Genomic DNA, 24318 nt, shown 5'->3' on the forward strand with positions numbered 1-24318 from the left:
TTTTCAATTAAGATAACATTAAATTAATCAGAAATACAGTTTAGACCAACCAGTGTCCAACTCATTTTAGTTCAGGGCCACATTCAGTCCAATTTGATCTCAAGTTACCAGAAAAATCACAGCAAAATATCCTATAAATAACAACAACTCAAAATTTTAATCTCAGGTATCAGGAAATGAACAATTTACAAAGTCAGACAAAAAAAAGGCTAACCACCAAAAACAAGACAAATATTACAAAAACAAGACACAAAATGACAAATCAAGAGACAAAAACACAAAATATGAGACAAACGGCATGGAACAAAACAGAAAAGAGACAAGACACCAGGCAAAAACGTTACAAAGTGACAAAAACATGGACAAAAGCGAGACAAAAAACCCCCACAAAACAATGCACAAAACAACAAATAAAGTAAACACAAAAGTACAAAAATGAAACACAAAATGGCAAGCGAAAAAAAAGACAAAAATGAGACAAAACACAAAACAAAAAAGACACTAAAAATACGACAAAAAAAGTTACAAAGCGACAAAAAATAGGCAAACGACAAAAATGAGACAAGAAAGTCATACAAATGACACAAACGAGACAAAAAATGTCAAAAGTAAGACACAAAACGGCAAAATAGCAGACAAACAACACAAGCGAGGGAAAAATACACAAAACAACAAATATAGCAAAACATAAAATGATAAAAAAAAGCACAAGCGAGACCAAAAGGAAACACAAAACGACAAGAACAAGAAAGAAAACGACAAGAACATGAGACAAACGACAAAAGTCAGACAAAAAAAACCCAACAAAAACAAGACAACATACTGTACAACGGAAATGGGATGGTTTCCCAGATGCAGACTCTAACCTGTTGCACATAAATATTTCATCCTATCTGAAGCTAAAGCTCAAAGACTGAGGCTAAAAGCAGCTTTCAGGCAGAACTTGAGGAGTTTGATGTAAATCCTCAGCACCTACAGCAGACGTAGTGTCAGATCTGGGACAGAAGTTAAAAACTCCTTTGTGTTGTTGTTGAAGAATGAACTTGAAGGGTGCTCTTGCTCTTCAAGGTGTCACATGTTGACTCCAAACAACACAGTTTTTGGTCCATGACACACACAGATGGCGAAAACACTCCTCAAAACACCCAGAGATGAAACGAGTCAGAAAACAACCACATCACATCTCCTTCAAAAACAAACATTTAATTATGGCAGCTCCGCCGCATTAGTGGCCGAGCGACGGCTTTTTGATGTGCGCCTCTAAATAGCGCTACATCGAGCCAGTAACATTTTTACGCCCACAAAAAGACACTCAAAGCGAATCACTTGAAGAGGAAAATGAAGCACAATTAAAGACTAATAGGGCTTTAACTTCTAAAAGTCTGGAATCTGATCATCTAATGTTCCATTTCAAGTCATAAAAAGCTACATTTGTTGTAAATAGATATAAAACTCGCCGGCAAATGAATTTAAAGCTGCATTCAAGAACGGGCATCTTATTTCCCCTTCACTGAAACCGTTTCCCTGCAACTGATCAGAAGCTTTGTCTTCGCGGTGAGTTGTTTTAAGTCCAGATTATCTTTCGAGGTGTTAAAGTGTAAAATTCAATGAGGTAAATTAACTCAACTTGGTGGTAAAAAAGTATAAAACATCAGTAAAATCAAGATATTTATCAGTCTAGCTCCCGGTTAGTGAGATAGATTATAGTTGTACACATGTAGGACCTGAATTCATCCCTAATCTGTGTCATGGTTTTAATTATTATTAAAAAGAAACCAGATCTTAATTAAATAAAGACACACAGAAAGTTCCCACCATGTTTGTTTTATATCTAAGTGTCCTGCTATTCGCATATTCAGCTCATTCTACATAAAACTGTCTCTATTTCTATGAACTCCGGTGTAATTTGTGAAGAAACAAAACAAAAATTAAATGTTTTCAATTCAGGTTAGCTAGAAATGACTAAACTCACACAGTTACACTCAGTAAACTATTTTAATTTAAGGTCTCCAGGGATCACGTCAGTAATCCGTCCACAGGTTGAACACATGGAGTTCCACAGGGAACGATCTCAGGCCCCCTGTTGTTAGCATCAGATAAATATATTCATTTACAGCAGGGGTGTTGAACTCATTTTAGTTCATGTTAGTCCCACATTCAGCCCAATTTGATCTAAAGTGGGCCGGACCAGTAAAATCGCAACATAATAACCTGTAAATAAATAATCACAACTCCTAATGTTTCCTTTGTTTTAGTGCAAAAAAGTAAATGTTCACATTTAAGGAATGATCTTGTTAAAATCAAGAAATTTTGTTAAGAAAAATAAATTCAGTTTCAGCAACATTCAGCCTCAGTTCATCATTTCCGCATTACAAGTTCCAGATCACAGAGTGTCGAAAAAGGAACACAACATTTAGTCATAGTCATCTGGAATTGAATGATATAGTATTTTACTTTTAAAAAAGACAAAAAAAAACAACAAAAACAAGACAAAATGTTACAAAAATGAGACACAAAATGACAAAAAGAAACACAAAAAAATCAAATGAGACAAAAAGTTACAAAGCGACAAAAAAATGGACAAACAAGACAAAAAATTAAAAAAGTGAGAAATAAAATGACAAAAACATGAGACAAACAACAAAAGTCAGACAAAAAACAACAAAAACAACAAAATATTACAAAAATGAGACACAAAATGACTAAAGTGAGAAAGAAAATTAGACAAATGACACAAAATCAAACCAAAAAAGAGACAAAAAATTTGGCAAAAAATTAGCAATGCAGTATTTTACTTCATGATCAAAACGACAAGTCAGACAAAAAAAAACGAAAAACAAAAACAAAACACAAAGCGACAAAAAAGGACAAACGGCACAAGTGAGACAAAAAAGACACAAAACAACAAAAACTAGACAAGAATACGAAAAAACAAAAGCGAGAAAACGAAAAACAAAACGACAAAAATAAGATGAACAACAAAGTGAGAAAAAAATGTATTTACTTCCAATATAAAGTGCGATCTCACTTGTGTCTTAGGATAAATTTATTTATATGGCATTAAGGTACTTCCATACCAAAGGGGACCTTTGAATCATGACTTGAAGTCAAAGGCCTATTTTTTGGGCTCAGCCTCCCTACTTTAAGTTTTGAAAGAAATTTTGCTTTGAAACCAACCTGTGGTGTTTCCATAGTAGATAAGCTGCAGTTTACTTTCCATTTTCACTCAATCTTTGGTCAGTTTTAGGCACCAGAACTGCATAGTTTGGTTCAGAAAATGATCACACTTGGGTTGCCGTTAGAAGCTCGGTCACGGTTCGGCACCAAAATGATTCGGTTAGGTTCAGGAAAACATCCTGATTTGGGTTCAAATACAAACCTGTCACATAAAGTCTGAAGCTCTTCCTCCATTTTCTGGGCTTTTGGGGTCATCTACAGTGAAGCAGTAAAATAAACAGCAGAGATGTGTTGTTGATTTAAGGCATATTTATTTCACGTCAAAACAAAGGAAATATGTTCACCTCAAACCGTAATTGGGAACAGGAATGTCTTTTTTTTAGAGTCGGTTGCTTAAAACATACCTCCAACATGAAAGAACTAACAGGACTGAAAACTAGTGGTGAGAAGTTGATAAAGAACTAAACATTTCACTGCACAGATGAGATTTTCTATCCATTTTTCTTTCGGCCACTATGGCCAGTGACCCAACCTACGACCTCACCGCCATGATACAAACTTTCTGAGGCTTCCCTGCAGACTTTCTGAGGACGCTCATACTTCATACCAACATGGTTGACTTTTAAAAGTGATTGTCCGGACCCCGACAAAATGATGTAAACCAAGCATGGCCGGAGGGTTCTGGCGTAAATGGAAAACTGACTTTGCTGTGTTTCCTCACATACTGTATATAAACTGAGAGCTTTGGTTTGTTCCAGACATGATGTTAGCTCTTTGGCATAAATCAGTCGTGTTTCTTTGGTGCCACCTTTGATAGATTGTCGGGTCTGCACTTGAATGCTAACTATGGCAGCTTTCATGCTTGGATTTATCTTCCAGTCGTTTAGAAATCCTGGTTAACCAGTTATCCAGTTACGATTGTACGCCTGGTTTAGGTTCAGTGTGGCCATGAGGCCGTCCTACCGTCAAATCAAGTGAAAGTTGGCTCAGATGCAGACTGTACAAACTTTCCTGAGGGACTTGCCCCATGCTTCATATGGAAATCAGTACGTATAAAAGCGACGTTCCTGCCCTTCACACAATGTAATCAAATAAGTCGCTAAAGGTGGAGGCAAGAGTTCCTCTAGTTAGGTTTACGTTTGCCAGCCTTGTCTAGCAAAATAAAAGGATGTTAGATGAAAAAAAAACAGTTGAGGATACGACTTCCTGCATCAAAATGAAGGAAGTGGCTCTTAAGCTCAATAGAAAACACTCAGGTTTTTCTGTGTCTGCTCTCTGGTGTAGGTATTAGTCGAATGTTTGTAGAGTTTGCCTGTATTTTCAGTCAAAATCCCAGTTTTAAATTTATTTTATTTTTAACGGAGACGTCTGGAGACTCAAACACTACAGCTGTGAGCGATCAGTTACATCCACGTCAATGTCGGAGACTTCGTCATTCACCCAAAACACACGAAAACAAGTTGTGCTTAAGTCAACTTTCTGGTATAATCAGAGGAAAGTCTTAACCATCTACACCAGAAGCATTCAGCCCAGTTTGATCTCCAGTGACCAGTAAAATCACAGAATAATAATCTATAAATAAACACAACAAGATAAGGGGAAAAAATGACTTTACGGACGGAAACAACACTCCGCTTCATGTTCATGGCGCCTCTTTGGTGTGTCGTTTTTTGTATATCTAAGCGTTTCGCAACAACCAAAAAGTCTCGACATGAAGTGGCGGTGTCTTCGTTCATTTGGAGCAAAATCAAATGCACAATCACGGATGAAGTCGGACTATAAATCCCCGAGCGTCGACCCCAGCACCTGCCCAATGAGCGCGGCAAAGGCAGCGATCTATTAAGGCATCCTGCAGTTATGTAAGGAAGCGGTGGGTTAACTCACGCTCTCTTAGTAACTGTGTCATTGCACAGTGAGCTCGCTTCACCACCCTCATTTCACACCACTGCCAGCTCTGGTGACGAGCTAATCAGCGACTCTGCTATTTTTCATTTCAGATTTAGTTTCAAAGCGTCCCATAAAGAAACCGTGCTCCATGAGAAACTCCGAAACATAGTTCAGACGGCATGAAAAGAGAACTATTTCCATAACTACTTGTGATGATATGGAGCTGTAGGAGCGTCAAAGGTGTCGTGGAGATGATATTTACAGATGAATGTCTGCAGATGAACCAAGATACTGTCTGACTGGATGACTCCCAGTCTGCAGAAGCTGGAAGAAGAGGAATATTCCACAGAACAAAAGTTTTTACAGGACAATGTGTAAAGTTTGACATGAAAAAGTCTGCTTTGAGTGCAATAGAACAAGTTTGGGCTATTTTAAAGAGAAAGACAGTGCAGCAAAGAGAAAAATACAAGGTTTGAATGTCAGTAATTACCAACTGTAAGCCTGTATTTTTACTGAGAAAATCTAAACTTTTCATTTTATGTCAAGGCAAACACCCTCTAGAGTGCTATCTTTGTAAATATGTCTTTATTATTCAGGTTTACTGCAGATAATTGACGTCTTTACACCACATGCTACTGCCCTTATTAAGCATTTTCTGCCATACATGAATGAACTTGAACTTTTCTTGTGGTGAGTGTTTTATATGGAGCAGCTACTTGGCAAATTTCACCATTTATGAAGCAAATTCTTCTAAAAACTACCCAACAGATGAGTTCAGTGAAGAGTGGAGCCGGTGGTGAAGGTGGCCCTGGCTGGACCACAGCTGCATTCTTTATCCCTTCAAGCAGACAGATGTATGTCGCGGTTTAACCTCAGTGCGAGCCGTCGAGGAAGCACAGCTGGCCGGGTGGCTGTGGGCTCCCGACACCAGCTGCAGACTCTTGTGCAGAAAGAGCCACCAGGTGTCTGGGATTTCACGCCGCTTCCCTCCTCCGCCGCTGAACCGTCGCCGGGCTGGATTAGCGCCGGCTGTTCCTCCACAGTGGACCCACAGCTCGGCGCACTCCACTCACCAGACAAAGTGGTTCGTTCTCAGGTTTACGCCGAGGTTCCGTCGCCTCTGTTTGGTGGAGGGCGAACACGAACCCTCTGAGCATTTTTAAAATCAAAGCAGCCGAAGCTTCATTTTGTTTGACTCTTTTCTCCTCTGTTTCTCCTCCGTCTAATAAGCTTTAACTGGGATTTAAACAGAGGAAGAGCGATACACCGCAATCACAGATACACTCCTGAGCCCGTTCATGTGCAGAAACACACTCAGTGTTCAAGCCAGGCAGCTCAAACAACTGCTAACAATTACAGCAATTAGTGGTTGGGCGCTGCCAGCCCGCCACGCTGCCTGTTTATAATGTGATAGAGCAAAAATGTCATAACAGAGAAGTGTTGAGACAAACAAGATGCACCGTCAGCGCGAGGCCTGAAAGTCCAGCCGGCACTAAAATGCAGGAAAAAATGAAGTCTTAATCTGCTGCATGTCAAGAGAGACTGTGTTTGGGTATTTTCTTATTTTTTGTCAAGGGTGAGCTGGAACCAGTGCAGATTACTTTTTGTCACTTCCGTTCACCCTCGACCCGACCAGTGGAGGCTGACATCTGCCCTCCCTGAGCCTGGTTCTGCTGGAGGTTTCTTCCAGGTAAAGGTAAGTTTTTTCTTCCCATAAGGACCAAAGAGCTGATCAACATGAATCATCTGGATTTGTGCTGTTTCTCTCCATAATATAATTTTGGGACTTTACTCTGTGAAGTGCTTTGAAAGTTTGGTGTCACCCAGGCAATTTCATGTTTTCCATGAAAACAGAGCATAATACCGCCACCACCATGCTGGGCAGTAGGTTTGGTGTTCTTGGGGTTAAAAGGACTCGTCCAAGATAGTCTGAAACCAATCCTAAGAAAGTCAAAAACCAGTACAAAGGCAGGACCAAAACCAAATCTAAACTACTTCTTAAAAAAGTCCAAGACCTGTCCAAGACATTCTGAAACCAGTCCTCATCCAGGACCAGATCCAGAGTAAAATAAATCCTAAACCGACTTTAAGTCACATCCATAACAGGTCTAAAGCAGCCCAAAACCAAGAAACTCCCAAAAAAGTCCAAAACCAGTCCAACATACAGTCTGAAACCAGACCAGAAGCACTTCTAGAAAGCCCCAGAGCATGATACTGCCACCTCCATGCTTGATGGTAGCTTTGGTGTTCTTTGGGTTAAAAGGAAGGAAAAAAAGACCAGCGCAAGACCGTCTGAAACCAGTTCTAAACTAATCTTCAAAAGGTTGAAAACCAGGACCAAGAACAAACTTAAATGAGTCCAAAAGTAAGTCAGAATACAGTCTGAACTAGTCCTAAAAAGTCAAAAACCAGTACAAAGTCGGGACCAAAACCAAATCTAAACTACTTCTTAAAAAAGTCCAAGACCTGTCCAAGAAACCAGTTCTGAAACCAGTTCTCATCCAGGACCAGATCCAGAGTAAAATAAATCCTAAACCAACTTTTAAATCACGTTAAAATCCAGAAGAACCAAGACTGAAGCCAAATATAAACCAGGCTCAAAAAAGTCCAAAACTATTTTAACATACAGTCTGAAACCGGTCCAAAAGCACTTCTAAAAAGCCCCGGAGTATGATACTGCCACCTCCGTGCTTGATGGTAGATTTGGTGTTCTTCAGGTTAAAAAAAGACCTACCCAAGACAATCCAAAACCAGTCCTAAACCAGTCGTAAAAATGTCTAAAACCAGAACCAAAATTAAACCTAAACCAGTCAAAAAAATGTTCAGAAACAGTCTGAAACCAGTCCTAAAAAAGTCAAAAACCAGTACAAAATTGGGACCATAATCAAATCTAAACAACTCCTAAAAAAAGTCCAAGACCCACCCGAAATAGTCTGAAACCAGTCCTCAGCCAGGACCAGACCAAATGTGAAGTAAATCCTCAACCAACTTGAGATTACATCCATAACAGATCTGAAGCTGCCCAAAACCAAGAAAGTCCCAAGAGTCCCAAGAAAGTCCAAAACCATTTCAACATACAGTCTGAAACCAGTCCAGAAACACTTCTAGAAAGCCCCAGAGCATGATACTGCCACCTCCATGCTTGATGGTAGCTTTGGTTTTAACTCACTTTCTCTCCTCCAAACATATTTCTGCTCAATTTTTGTTCCATCTGACCACAGAACTTTCCTCCAGAACCTTTTCTTTGTCCATGTGATCAGCAGCATTTTTGAGTGGAGCTTTAAGGTTCTGCTTCTAGAGGAAGAACTTCCTTCTTCATGGATCCTCTCAGCTCATGTTGATGTAAAACCCTGTGGACACTGACAGCTGTGGTCCAGCAGCTTCTCATTCATCCAGAGATTCAAAGATTCAAGAGTTTCAGTGATTACCTCATTGAAAATTAAGAATTACAGGAGTCATTGGGAACTCAAGACTGTCGTGATATACACTACTGTTCAAAGGTTTGGGGTCACAAAGACAATTCCATGTTTTCCATAAAATCTCACACTTTTATCCATGTGCTAACATAACTGAACAAGGGTTTTCTAATCATCAATGAGCCTTTCAACACCATTAGCTAACACAATGTAGCATTAGAACACAGGAGTGATGGTTGCTGGAAATGTTCCTCTGTACCCCTATGGAGATATTCCATTAAAAATCAGCTGTTTCCAGCTAGAATAGTCATTTACCACATTAACAATGTCTACACTGGATTTATCATTCATTTAATGTTATCTTCATTGCAAAAAACTGCTTTCCTTTCAAAAATAAAGGCATTTCTAAGTGAACCCAAGCTTTTGAATGGTACTGTATGTGGACTGATGCTGTATAAAAGCATCTGGATTGAACTGATAACTGGTTCATTTTTCCTCACAATCTTGTTCCTACCATTCATAATATAGCTATTTACCTCTTTAAATTTGTTTGCATGCTTGTCACCTTTCTCAGAGTCTCTGATTCTTTCTCACTTAATTGCTGGATGTATCTGAGGCCCTCGTAGTTTCCTGGTTGCACTGAGCAGAATTTTATTTTTAAACAGAATCTGTTTAAAGCAAATTATTTAAATGCGGTGATTTTTTTTTAGTTAGGAATTATTACAGATTGGGTATATGAGTATTTTAAGGACGGTGGGAAAGTTGAACATCTTATCATTCTTTCAGCTTCCAGAGTTTCTGGCTCCAATAATCATTTATGATGATTTAAAAAAACAAAAAGGACAACTTGCATGTCAAACCCTCTGCCTGGTTTTGGTGTTTAATGAAGCTGCCTGGCTTCAGTCAGATGCTACATTTAGCTTAGCATAAACAGCACTAGAAAATCAACCTGACTCAGTCAAAATATACCAAATTCACACCTAGAGCGCCTCTGAAGCTCACAGAATACGTCCCACTGGTTCCATATGACTGGTTTTAGCAGAAACTTGACTTTGTGGAACTAAACGTCTCGTTAAAGGTCGTCTCGGTGGATGTGATGTGACTGAAGCATCACACTGACGTAGGCCGAAGGTTCGGCTGCACCAGGACACAGCAGGAGCGTTTTAATGGACGGAGCAGCTCTAAGTGGATTAACTGGAGGAGGAGAGCTTGAAAGTGACTAAAATAAGGTTAGCGGGCATGAATACGAGTGTGTGTGCTCAGAAATGTGTTTACACAGTCACACTGTGGGGCCTCCTGACCATAAATCATTAGTTTTAAGGGTGAAGATGTGGTTTAGGGGCTCACTCATGCATTATTCTTAAATAACCACACACATATGTATTTATATATATATATAGGTATGAACATTTACACTCATGTCTCAGTAGCTGTTATTTCCACAGAACACACACAATAGGTCCTTTTCACTGTGGACACTGTGACATTTTGGAAAGCACAGGTGTAAATAATAAAATGAAGGAGTCGCATTTAGCTGCTCGCTGTCGTTACTGTTATTAGCAGCACCTGAGCTCTTCTACCCTCTGATTAGGGCCGACACCAAAAGAGCTGCAAGGACCGTATTGGAATGCAAGGAATCGTGATTAAACTTTTTTGAATCTTATTTCTGAGGTAAGTCCGCCATTTTGAAATAATTGTGAGATTTTTAAAAAAATTTTTGTCATGTTCAGGGGTGATTCTTGGATCGGGGTAAGTCACCTCAGATTTCGGCAGTACATACAACAGGCCTTAATGATGAAAAGTTATCAAAATCTTCCCCGTCAATCAAAGAGCATGGCCATGGTGGCCCCGTAAACTTTGATGCTTTACCATTAAACAGGAAGTGCTGTCTAACTCTGCTGTACATGCTCCAATCTATCTCAAACTTTACATGTTTGATCAGAGTCCTGCCTTGGTCACATCCATATGACAAAAACCATTCTCGGTCATAGTGCCATCAGCAGTGCTTGCAACTTTAATTCATAATGCTTTCTTTATTATTAGAGCCTGAGCACCGGAAAAGGAGTGAGGACTCTATTAGAATGCACGAAATTATGAAATTAAACTCATTTTTGAGGCGCTAAAGATGCTCAAAAGCACATGAAAATTTGCACAAGCATCTGAAGTGGAAAAATGTTCTATATTTTGTGGGACTTGCTCATGTGTGTGGTAAAATGGCTCAATGGCGCCACCTGCAAGCTTTGTAAAAATTGGTCTTCGCGGGACATTTCACCTACATCTATGAAGTTTGGTAGCCATATCTACAACAGGAAGTCCACAATTTTGAATTGCTTGTTAGATTTTTGGTTGTTTTTGGTCATTTTCAGGGGTTATTCTTGGATTGGGAGTAACTCCAAGACACCTCAGATTTGGCCAGAAAATTCAACACACCGTAATAATGAAAAATTATCAAAATCTTCTACAAGAGTCGAAGGGCCTGGTCATGCCGAACCCCTAAACTTTGATGCTTTGCCATGAAACAGGAAGTGCTGTCTAACTCCCCTGTACATGCTCCAATCTGCCTCAGACTGTTTGATTGTTTGATCAGAGTCCTGTCCTAATCATATCCATATGACAATATCCATTCTCAGTTGTAGCACCACATTGTGGCAACAGAAAATTACATGTTTTTACTTTTTGGTGTACATTTGAGCAGATTCACCACAAATGTGGAGTCATAAACCTTAAGATGTTGATGATGATTCATGGAAAAAACAGCCTGTCCTCAAACCAAAAACGACCACATAGGTCGTCTGTACATGCCTGTATTATGACCGAGTGTTACGTTTTGACTACGCGACCTCCGGCGGTTGAGTAAATATCGACACTCCGGTGTCGCAGGTGAAACGTCACCATGAACAAACTTTTATCTAACACTATCCCTATCCCTTTCCCTCACCCTAACCTTAACCAGAACCCTAAACCCGTGCTGGGAAAGTGAGGAAAAAGCCGTTTCACGAGGGAAAAGCCGTTTCTTGAATTAAATCCCGTAATGCGTTCTTTTCCCCGTAGGGGCGCTAACGTAAATACGCTCTCATGGGTCGCATTCCGGTGCATGTTACAAACGACCGATGCGGTCGTATGAATTTGAGGACTTGTTGGGAAAAAACTGTGAGTTTTCGAGGTCTCGCCATGACTATTGAAGCATTTATATATCATCTCCACATGATCCAATCTGGACCATTTTTCATATGTCGGGAAAGAGTCTGGGTCTGAAGACATCCACACACAGTCATAGCACCACCTATTGGTAACATGAAGTTACAGGCATTATATTTACAAGTACCATTGCTAGAAACTTGGTGATATAAACCTTGAAACTGATCTGCAAAGTGTGTTCAACCTTTGAGTTTTCAGGAAATGCCGTTGCCCATGGAGATGCATCTTTGCCATGAAACAGAAAGTGTTTGTTGACAAAAACTCACCAAAGTTGGCACACACTTCGAAATCGGCTAAACAAAAAAGCCTGTGTGCATCTCAGGACTTCATATGGCAAAATGGCTCCATAGTGTCCCCACAAACTTTCAACAAATTAGCTTCGGAAGTACGTTTCATCAAAATACGCAAAATTTGGCAGGTTCATTCAACATCACAAGACTTTAGAAAAAGTGTCTTGATGCCATGACCTAAACAGGAAGTCTGCTATTTTCAATTAATTTGTAAAAGATTTGGGTTTTTTAGGTCAGTACAGGTGGCATTGACTTATATGCTGGCTTTTTCAATCTGGTCATTATTTCAATCCTCATGAAAACTTGGTCAGATGATAGAAAAGCCAGTGACAGTTTCAAATTATCAAAGATTCTGCGTTTTGTCAAATGCGGTAGTCGTGGTTGCACGCCAAAGGTCAATGCCTCGCCATGGCACAAGAAGTTATTGCATTTGTCTCCCATCTACCCAAAACACCATTAATGTGATTGTCGTTCTGGTCAGAGCACATTTCCACTACACTTCAACATGCCCCCCTTCCTGATATGCATCAGGGTGCAAGGGTCTGTTCAGCGCTGCTTGCAGCTTTAATTAGTATTAGGTTTATCACATTTTCAGGACATTATTTTTACAGCAACATGTCATTCCGGTTTAATAAATGTCATGTAATCTGCACAAAACAACGTTAAATATTTAATCTAAGATGTACCAAATTATTAATTCATGTATTAATATTTAACGTACATCTGTGTTTGTATAGCATGACAGTTTAATTTAATTTGGCCTCCCATGGGGCATTCCTTGGCTTGTTGTCTTTAGTATTAACAGCTAAAGGGAAAATGTGGTTTTATAGATTTCTGTTAAGCATATGGCCAGATTAAATGAAATAGTTTCATGGAAAAACTGATTTTCTTTCATTTTTTTTGAGTTTGCATGTGCTTGAAGTTTGTAAATGAGGCTCTCTGCTGTATCTGGCATTTATTCCAGCAGAGCTATGTCATAATCTGCCCAAACATGCAACAGAAAGGAAAGATGCACACCCGTTTCCTGCACTGTATTCCATATATTTTCCATCCTTGCTCCCATTCATGTTTAACCGTCTTTGCTTTGTGACTTTTTCATAATATAAACCAAAACCAAAAGTTCAGCAGCTCCTCTTCGCTTGAATTTGCCTAATTATTGGTAGCTGAGCACTAGCCTTTTTATAATTGTATTTATTTCAACAATCTGCACTTATTTTAGAGATGTTCCTTGTGGGCTTTTTTTTGGATAATATGTAGTAAAATTACAGGGAAAAAACTGTACATGAACACATAAAAAGACCAAGTTGTAAATAATGTCTAAATCAAAAATCTGTTTTCTTAACAAATGTAAGTCATTTGTTTACATCATTTGATGGTAAAATTATATAGTTTATTCTGTGTTTAATGTCAGTTATTCACAGGTAATTGCTTTTATTTTATATGTATATAAAGGAATAAAATAATAAATGCAGTTTTTTAACCCAGATTTTCTCCATTTTCTTTAGTTACATATAATAAAAACACAGAAATAAATAGATTTATTTACACTTTGGCTAATCAAAACAGATCAAAAATGTATGTAAAGACCACATCAAAAATCAGTGTTTTTACTAATAGCACTTTACAGTTCTTTTCCTGTTTATATGAAATAGCCCAAAAAATATGATTTTACAGATATTTACAGTTATTTGAAAGAAAAAATATGTCTATTCAGGGAAGAAAAATGATTATAGTCACGCTGTTCATCAGATTTTCTCTGTTGTGTTTAGTTACTGAAAATATTGATTAAAACCACAAAATAAAAAGATGTTTATTTACACATTGACGAATCAAAAACAGAACAAAAATGTTCGTCAAAACATCAAAAATCAATATTTTTACTACTAATAATAATGAGTTCTTTCAAAGTTTCTTTACTGTTTTACTGTATTTAAATGGCCAAAAAATACTATTTTACAGATACTTATTGTTATCTGAAGGAAAAATATGTCTATTACGGAGTAAAAAATGATTCTAGTTGTGCTGTTCATCAGATTTTCTCTGTTTTGTTTAGTTACAGAAATTAGCTGTTGAAATCACAGAAAAAAAAGATTTATTTACATGTTGACAAATCAAAAGCATCAAAAATCAGTATTTTTACAAACTTGTGACCTTAAAATGACACCGTTTAACTGCATTTAAATGAGCAAAGCCATCATTTTTTGACAGACGTCTGCCGGTATCGTCCCTAAGGCTTTTGAATGTTACAGTATTCAGCAGTTTTTAATGTGTTTTATTTGCCAGATTTTGGCTTTTTTTGCGTGTCAAAGGTGTCTCCTGGTCTCCGAAGGCCTGTTCAGCCGTGAAGAGCACCTGATTTCACTTTGTCAGGAATAAAATAGCCGATGAGACCCCAAATAGTTGAGAAAACTTCCCCGGCCTTCCCGTGGATGGACAAAGATCCGACTGCATCTGCCTCTTTGGGTCCGTCCTCTCGGATCCCTGCCGTCGTCTGTCTTCCTGGCAGCCAGCAGTCGATCCTACACTGGGACCGAAGCCTCCTCGGCAGACAGCAGCCCTAATTTCATTAATTATAAACCAATATGCTGCTGGCAGTCCCTCCGGAGAGGACTTCACCCAGCACTGGCATCTGTTCAGCACAAACACAGTGAGGGATGGAGGGATGGAGGGATGGAGGGATGGAGGGATGGAGGGATGGAGGGAGGAGAAAACAAGGACATCTCTGAATCCCACCATAGGAGAAGTCTGGTGCTGTGAAGGGAGCTCATGGAGGGTGAAGGAGATAGATAGATAGACAGACAGATAGACTATAGATGATGATGGAGGATTGAAGGATGGATGGAGGAATGGATGGAGGGATGGATGGTTGGATGGATGGATGGACGAACGGATGGATGGAGGGATGGATGGATGGATGGAGGGATGGATGGATGGATGATGGATGGAGGGATGGATGGTTGGATGGACGGATGGATGGACGAACGGATGGATGGATGGAGGAATGGATGGATGATGGATGGAGGGATGGATGGTTGGATGGATGGATGGATGGATGCATGGATGATGGATGAGGGATAGATGGTTGGATGCATGGATGATGGATGGAGGGATAGATGGTTGGATGGATGGATGGATGGATTGACGAATGAATGGACGGACAGATGGACGATGGATAGATGAATGGTCGATGGATGGATGGACAGATGGATGGAAAGATGGACAATTGATGAGTGGATGGTTGAATGGACGGATGGATGCACGGATGGATGAACGGATGGATGATGGAAAGATGAAGGGATGGATTGACCAAAGAATGGATAGACGAATGGATGGATGGACAGATGAACGGTCGATGGATGGTTGGATGGATGGATGGACGGACGGACGGACGGATAGACGGATGGATGGATGGACAGATAAACAGTTGATGGATGGACGGATGGATGGATAGATAGATAGAATATTATAATAGTACAGAATACAAAGAAAATAGTCTGATAAAGTACAAAGGTACAATGTGATAAAAGAACGACTACTAATCCAGAGTATGTAGGAACTGTACATAGGTGCCTCACTAACAGGACTATGCATTCACTGTGGTAGTCCTGATTAGGTTCACACAAAAACCCCACTAGTGTTCATCTTTTTGTGGTCAGTTTTGTGGTCATTTTGTAGCTGTTTTGCATCTTTTTGTGGCCTTTTTAGTCTGTGTGGTTGTTTCATGTCTTGGTCCATCCACAGACGTTCACGGTGCATCTATAAATGTTAGCCTTCATAATGCAAACGCTCGCTGCTTGCTGAGTTAAACCCAACAAAAGATGAAGAAACAAAGTGCGTTTTAAAATCAGGAGGAAACAGAGAAACAGAACGCGTACAAACAGGCTGTTAATTCATTCACACCAGACCTGCACACTCGTCCACGCTCGCGTTCAAAGTGCAAAAACATGTTACCAAAGACGGGGCTGTTTACTCCCTCATCACTCATGAATTATCCACACAAACAAACACGTGCACTGAACCACCCACAAAGTGTGCCGTGGGTTTATTTTAATGCTGACAAATATCGGGACAGAAAGTGATCCGTTAGCGATGCTGTCGTTCCTGAGAGTTAGCATCGAGCGGCTACGGCAGGAATCCAGTGACCGTGATGCTGAAAACACCACGACAAACCAGATAATATCCACTGCCTCTGCTCCCAGTCTGACTAAAACAGCTCAGACACTGTTTGTAGTTATTTTTGCTCTAAGTGTAACACATTTTCAGCCCCAAACAAGTGATGGGGAAAGGTGAGCTCCTTCCTGTATCACAGAGCAGCTTTAATGTGATTTTCAGCTCTAATTAGAGTTAAGTCACTTAGTGTGTTGTAATGATGTTTGGCTCACGGAGCAGCAGACGCCGTCCATCAGCCAAATGAAATATTAAACTGACCTACCGCTGGATTGTGTGTGTCTGTGCGTGTGCATTTATATTTGTAGCTGCGTCGGGAGACCTCCACGGTGTGTCCGCTGCGACCGCATACAGTCAACACAAACACACACACATTTCTGACCTACATTCAGGATACACAAACAACAGGGTGTCAGGAGGGGAAGTGTGTGTGTGTGTGTGTGTGTGTGTGTGTGTGTGTGTGTGTGTGTGTGTGTGTGTGTGTGTGTGTGTGTGTGTGTGTGTGTGTTGGGGGTGAAAATCTGCAGGTGCAATCGGCCGTGAATCTAATGCAGAATTAGTGTTATCTTCCTGCCAAATAATTCATGATCCCGCATCCGAAACGACGGAGGAATGGTTCGACTCTTCATCCCCTCCGTCTTTGTCACTCTCCCCCGTGAAGGATGTTTTATTCAAAATGTCACATGGAGCAGAAACCGGTAAATAAGCACAGCTACAATTGGCCGTTCTCAAACGACTTTTAGGCCTGATTTGAGCCACAGACAGAATATAAAGGAAAGTGACGTCATCTGAGCTTGTACAGTTTACAGCTAAAGTGAATGCACTCTGTGCAAGTCAAGTAGAGTGTTTCCCAGGGGTGAAAGTAAGCCGGAATGGTCCGGAACTGTGTTCCGGCAAAAGATCTGGTGGCGGAAGGCAGTTCCTGGAAAAGATCCGGTGGTGGTACGCCGCTCTTCCTCCGTTATCTATGGGTACGCCGCCTGGCTGCCTGCTATCGACCGGAGTTCACTCAGCAGTACATGAGTGTGCATGCATGTCTACTTCCGTAACACAGCGATTGTTATGGCCAGTAGCAGCCAGTAGGTGCGCTTGATTTATTGCACTGGGACATTTTCCACAACTAGTCAATAGACGCCAATAAGACGGGGCGAGCAGTAAATTACACCTGAAATTCCACATGTTCTTGTGATTGGCTGAAAAACTTTCAACAGGATTTACAACGGTTAGCATCGACGGACATAATGGTAATAGTTCCGGCAAGAATTTAAAATTACTTTTACCCCTGGTGCTTCCTCCTATGGATAATGTTTGGCTCAAATCTTCAAGATGAAAGTTTGCTAAAGAGTTGAGAAAACTTGGTGGGAACTTCACCAGGACTACCAGTGAATGTATAGTCCTGACAGTGAAGAACGGAGGTGGAATTGTGATGATATGGAGCGGTATGAGTGGAAAAGGTGCTGTGGACAGGATATTTATAGAAGAATGTCTGACACAGCAACAACAACAACCATGAAACAAAACTAGCACAAAAAGATGCAAAATCACCACAAAAAGACATAGCACTGCCATAAAAAGACGTACAACAGCCAAAAAAGACCACTAAAGATGCAAAACAACCACAAAAAGACACAGTACAGCCATAAAAACATGTAAAACAACCACAAAAAGACATGGTACAGCATAAAAAGATGTAAAACAACCACAAAAAGACATGGTACAGCATAAAAAGATGTAAAACAACCACAAAAAGATGTAAAACAACCATAAAAAGATCACTAAAGATGCAAAATAACAACAAAATGATGCAAAACAACCACAAAAAGATGCAAAATCACCACAAAAAGACATAGCACTGCCATAAAAAGATGTACAATAGCCAAAAAAGACCACTAAAGATGCAAAACAACCACAAAAAGATGCAAAACAACCACAAAAAGACATAGTACAGCCATAAAAAGATGTAAAACAACCACAAAAAGATGCAAAATCACCACAAAAAGACATAGCACTGCCATAAAAAGACGTACAACAGCCAAAAAAGACCACTAAAGATGCAAAACAACCACAAAAAGATGCAAAACAACCACAAAAAGACATAGTACAGCCATAAAAAGATGTAATACAACCACAAAAAGATGCAAAACAACCACAAAAAGACATAGTACAGCATAAAAAGATGTAAAACAACCATAAAAAGACCACTAAAGATGCAAAATAACAACAAAATGATGCAAAACAACTACAAAATGATGCAAAACAACCACAAAAGATGCAAAAAATCACAAAAAGACGTAGTACAACCATAAAAAGTAGTCAAACAACCCCAAAAAATGACCACAAAAGCTACAAAACAATTACAAAAAGACAAAAAAAGACCACAGTGAATGAATAGTCCTGACAGTGAAGAACGGAGGTGATGATATTTATAGATGAATGTCTGAGGACAAACCAAACACACAAGCAACTTTGATTTAAAGTTTTTAATAAACACAAGTTTTCTTTTAACGAAGAGCAAATATCTGTGAAATAATGATAATTAATCCAGTAAAACTGTGACATTTTGTCCTGTTTTCTGTGATTTTGCTGCTTATTATCTGTCATTTAACAGTAGAAAAGGTAAAAACTGATGAAAAAGTGTGTTTTTATGGTCTGACGTTGTAAACAAATAAATGTCTCTTTGTAAAATGGCAGAGTTTGATGTAATTTACAGTGTTTAGGCTGTTTTCTGTGATTTTACCCGTAATTTAGCAAAATCTACAGAATTTAGATAGATTTTTTTTGTACCTGCTGCGTCCAATAACGGGACCAGAGAGGAGACTTGGCCTGACTTTTAGCTTTATTATAGGTCAGTGTGTGTGCAGCCGCTAACTATAGCCGCATAAAACCCCAAATAACACGTCTGCTTTTAGAGAAATCATCGGGTGTCGCTGTGGAATGCGACGCCATTGTGGTGAAACGTTTTCACAAAGGAGCAAACAAACCGCTGCAGAAGGCCAGAAAGGGGGCGTCCTGGTGTCTTTGCGGAGGTTTTTAGCGGAATAAATGATCATAATGCTTCAAATTAAAGCTAAACTGAACTCCTGCAGGAATGAGGTTCATCTACCTGCAGTTCATAAATGTTGATTTCCTGGTTTCATCCTTTAAACGTGCTCCATCTTCACACACGTTCGGGTTTATTTCCTCCATTAATCCTCAGAAATCGCTGAGAAAAGTCCCGTGATGTGTGACAAGAACCCAGAATATTAAACATGTGATTCATTCAAGAGCCCAAAATGCTGCAAAATGTTGAATTTACAGCTGATAAATGAGATCAGTTTCATATTCTGTCACTGCTTCTTGACTTTGTTCCTCCTCATAGTGGCTCATTTTGGTTTTTCAGTTCAAATAAGAACTTATTTCTTAAAAACGGCTCCTTAAAGAACCTGTTTCTGGACATTTTTCCTGCTTTCCTGTCACGTTTTTATTCACTGTGGGCTCATTTTTCACTGCAATAGACCTGGACCACTTTTTAAAAAAAAAAAACAGACATAAACACTACCAGTCTTTAGTTTGGACACTTCTCCTGGTAATTCAATGCTTTTTCTTTCTTACCTCCGCCAAGGAGGTTGTGCGATCGGGTCCGTTTATTTGTCTGTCTGTGTGCGTGTCTGTGGACAGGATTTCTCGGAAACCACTTGTCGGATCTTCATGAAATTTTCACCAGAGGTGGATCTTGGCCCAAGGAAGACTCCATTCAAATTTTGTGTTGATCCAGTTAAGGATCTAGATTCTGGATCCGGATTTAGAGTTTCCAACTTCGTATCATCTTCCCTTGGCGGAGGTCAGAAATCTCGGATTGCTCTTGTTTTCATGACTATTTCTATTGTAGATTCTCACTGAAGACATCAAAACTATGAATGAACACAAATGGAATTATGTAGTAAGTCAAAACATGTTTCATACTTTTAGACTTGAGATTCTTCAAATTATTCCATTTGAATTAATAAAAATCGCCAATTATGACTCAAAGTCTTTCCAAAATAACCTGTAAAACAAGTTGAATTTAGTCAAAAGTGACCGGAAACTTACTCAAAACTACTCAAAATTTCCCAAAACGTGTTAAGAATGGTCCAGAATGACTCAAAACACGTCTAAAATTAGTTAAATCTTGTCGTAAATGACCCAAAAGAAATCTCAAATAACCCTGAACAAGTCCCAAAAAACTCAAAATGTGTTTAAAATGATTTAATTTGTCCAAATGAGGTAAACAAAATTGCGAAAATCTGTCTAAAATAACTTGTAAAATGAGTTGAAACTACTTTAATTGTAGGAAATGACTGGAAATGTGTCCTAAATGATTAAGAAATCATCCAAACGGACTCAAATGTTAGTCATTATTGATTTTTTTAATTTAAAAAGTCATGATGGACGATTTTTGAATGCGATTCAAGTGATTTTTGACATTTTTTCTGAGTCATTCTCAACAAGTTTCGAGTCACTTTCATCAACTCCGAGTCATTTTGGACCATTTTAGAGCAATTTTGAATGAGTTTCAAGTAAGTTTTCACAGATTTTATAGTAATTTTTAAATTAATTATACGTCATAACAGACAGCTTTGAGTCCTTTTTATTTAAAAGGTGTATTTTTATGATCTCATGTTGTAAATTAACAAATTTGTCTTTTTGAAATGACAGAGTTTTGATGCTTTATATGGTTTATGGCTGTTTTTGAGTCACCTTGTGTGAGTTTTAAGTTATAACAGACAATTTTTGAATGAGTTTCAAATTGTTTTTGACCATTTCTGAATGATTTTGTACGAGTTTATAGTTATTTTGATCCTTTTTGAGTCATTCTCAAAGAGTTCCAAGCCCTTTTGGTCAAATCTGAGTCATTTTGGACCATTTTTGAATCACTTTGAATGAGTTTAAAGTAAATTTTGACAACATTTTAGTCATTTTAGAAGAATTTCAAGTTATCATGGACAACTTTGAGTCATTTTGACTCAGCTTAAAGTCATTTTTGACCATTTTTAAGTCATTCCCAATGAATTTCGAGTTCTTTTGGTCAACTCTGAGCCATTTCAGACAATTTTCTAGTCACCTTGTGTGAGTTTAAAGGCATAATGGACATTTTTTTAATGAGTTTCAAATAGTTTTTGATGATTTTTGAGTCCTTCCCAATGAATTTCAAGTCCTTTTCGTCAGCTCTGAGTCATTTTGAATGAGTTTCAAGCCATTTTTGACAATCTTTTTAGTCATTTAAAATGGGTTTCAACAGACAAATTTGAGTCATTTTTCTTTCAAAGGTGTATTTTTATGTTCTCATGTTGTAAATGAACAAATGTCTTTTTTTGAAATTACACAGTTTTGAGGGGTTTTTTGCCCTGTTTTCTGTGATTTTACTGCTTATTATCTGTAGTTTTTCAGTTTTTTCCTAGTGCAGGTCTGAACTGTGGAGGGAACAGTCAGACGTGAAGCTGAACAGGCGTCATACGATCTCTGACGAACACGTTGAAGAGGAAACACACGATTGCAGATTGAAACGTAAACAGGAAGCAGCTCTGGAAGCACCTGAGGCCTGAAGGTGACTGACTTCTCTCCTGCTGAAGCGTTGGAATAAACCGGAGTGGATCTGGGCCACGGTCAGCCGGCCCACCACGCCTCGCCAAATGTTTGTCCAAACCTGTTATTTCTGGCATTGTGCTGCCTCAGAGAGATCATTTCATTCTGCCAGAGGAATGCAGCAGCCGCTATAAATAGATGAAGGAGGGGGAATCAGAGATTTGTAGAGTAATTACAGAGTCCAGCCTCGTTTTTCTGTCTCCACCGACCGTCTGACCGACCCACGTCTGACCTGAGCTCCTCTCAGGTCCTTTATGTCCTCGTTTCTCATCAAACTCACAGCTGAGTAGTCGTCACTGAAACTTGAATTCAGACCGATGCTGCAGTTCTGGCCTCGAGTCACACATTTGGTCTCATAGTTTGACTTTGTTTCACAGCAAAAACTGCATCAAAAGCGAAAACAACAACGAAAAAAGTGAGGAAGACATCCAAACTCTGTCACTTTGAGAAGAGAAATTAGTTCATTTACATCATCAGAGTGTTCCCTGGTGGTCTAGTGGTTAGGATTCGGTGCTCTCACCGCTGCGGCCCGGGTTCGATTCCCGGTCAGGGAAAATTATTGTAAATTTCCCTGCTGTGGGATTAATAAAGGTTTAATCTATCTATCAAAAAAAAAAAAAAAGAAAAATGACTCAAAGTTGTCCATAATGACTTGAAAGGCATTTAAAATTACAAAAAATATATCAAAACTGACTGTAAACTCATTCAAAAGGACACAATAATGGTCCAAAATAACCTAGAGCTGATGAAAATGACTTTAAACTCATTGAGAATGAGTTGAAAATGATTGAATCTTTTTTAAAAATGGTCAATTACGATTTTTTAATCACGTGTTCAGCTTTTAACTGTTCTACTGTTAAATTTCACATAACACGCAGTAAAATCACAGAAAACAGGCCAAAATTTCACCATTTTACTGGATTTATTATCATTGTTTTATAAATATTTGCTATTAGTTGAAAGAAAACTTGTTTCTTAAGGATTTCAAAATAAAAGTCTAACTTTGCAGATATTTTTATGCGCTAAGTGTTAAAAAATAACAAAAAGAATAATAAGATCCCCCAAAACAAGGCAAAATCTAACTAATAATAAATAAACTGATAATAATAATAAAATCATAATAATAATTAGAATTATTACTGCTGCTGTTGTTATAATACTACTACTAATAAAGATGATAATAATTAGAATAATAATTATTGTCATTATTATTATTATTGTGAAATAAAAGTAATGAAAATAATAATAATAGTGAGAATAATAATAACTATTATTATTATATAATTATTAATATAACAACAACAAAAATAATAATTTGTGAAATCAAGCTAATCAATACAAAGAGTGGAAGTAAAACAGTCAAAGAATCAAGCCTCTGAACCCCACTCTGTTCTTTTGTTGGCCTGACAGCCATCTTTGTGGAACATGAAAGGACTTTTAGCTGCTAAATTGCAGTAATTATCAGACATGCCCTCCTCATTCTGCACAGTCAGACCTCGCTGCTAATTAAGAAAAGCTGGAAATGAATGACAAGCAACGGTGCGGCCCACAGACGAAGACGGGTGGCTGGGAAATGAGCTTTTTGTTGTAGAGAGACGACGAAACACTAGATGTACTCACAACGGTATGGCTGTGTTATAGGTGGCCCTGTGGTATTGTTCCATGTGTACGGTCTGACGGTGTTTCTAAGCACTTTATCGTCAATCACAAGAAAATTAAGGCTGCAACAGGCGTCCCAGAGCAAAATCGTACCACTCAAAGTCCATGGTTCTCTTATTTTTTGACCAAAATTCACCAGGAAACCACCAAAAACTGAGTTAGGAGGTCCTGTTCCATGAAAGATTCTTATGCTGCTGTCAATAAGAAGGTACAACAATTCATAGGTTCTCATATAGTTGCACTAAAATTCACCAGGAAACCAAAAAAACGGAGGTATTGTTCCACTAAAGATCCTTAATGCTGTGGTCAATAAGTAGACCCAACAGTCCATGTTTCTCATATATTTCTGCTGCAATTCACCAAGAAAACGCCAAAAATGGAGGTAGAAGGTCCTGTTCCACTGTGTTTCTGACATTTTGTTAATGCTGCCATCAATAATCAGCCCCAACAGTTCACTGGTTCTCAAGTTGTGACCACAATGCGCCGTCTTTCTTGACTCGATGTCGTCCATTAACCTTCTCTTCCGCCGTTTCCAGAACCTTCTTGTCCAGCTGATGTTGAACGTTCTTCCTCAGCACCACATCTCCAATGCTTCCGGTCTTCTTGTCAGCTCTTTGGTCAATGTCCAGGTTTCCTCTGTGATCAGAAGCACCGACAGCCGTCCTGAGGAGATGAGGCCTCCAGAGTCAGGAACGTCTTTTAAATCACCGCTTTTAGAGACCTGCTTTCATGTGAAGTTTACTTTTAGCTTTAAGTACTGTTGGTGTTACGTTCTGTTTATTACTCCATCAAGGAACGAGGCGGAGTTCTGTGATGATTGCCGTTGGTTCATCTGTCCATCCATCCGTCAGTTCATCTCTCAAAAGTAAATATCTGTGACAATGAACATGTTAGGATCATCTGAATGACAAGTCCTGGCATCA

The 24318-nt window shown here is 39.0% G+C and overlaps 1 non-coding gene across 1 annotated transcript; it reads left to right on the forward strand.

Annotated features, from left to right (window-relative positions):
* Positions 1 to 22218: 22218 nt before the first annotated feature.
* Positions 22219 to 22290, forward strand: trnae-cuc (transfer RNA glutamic acid (anticodon CUC)). Its single transcript has one exon. It is a non-coding gene; the product is annotated as a tRNA-Glu (tRNA).
* Positions 22291 to 24318: the final 2028 nt, after the last annotated feature.

The sequence above is a fragment of the Acanthochromis polyacanthus genome, chromosome 22 (assembly GCF_021347895.1).
Source record: "Acanthochromis polyacanthus isolate Apoly-LR-REF ecotype Palm Island chromosome 22, KAUST_Apoly_ChrSc, whole genome shotgun sequence".
NCBI classification, from domain to species: domain Eukaryota; kingdom Metazoa; phylum Chordata; class Actinopteri; family Pomacentridae; genus Acanthochromis; species Acanthochromis polyacanthus.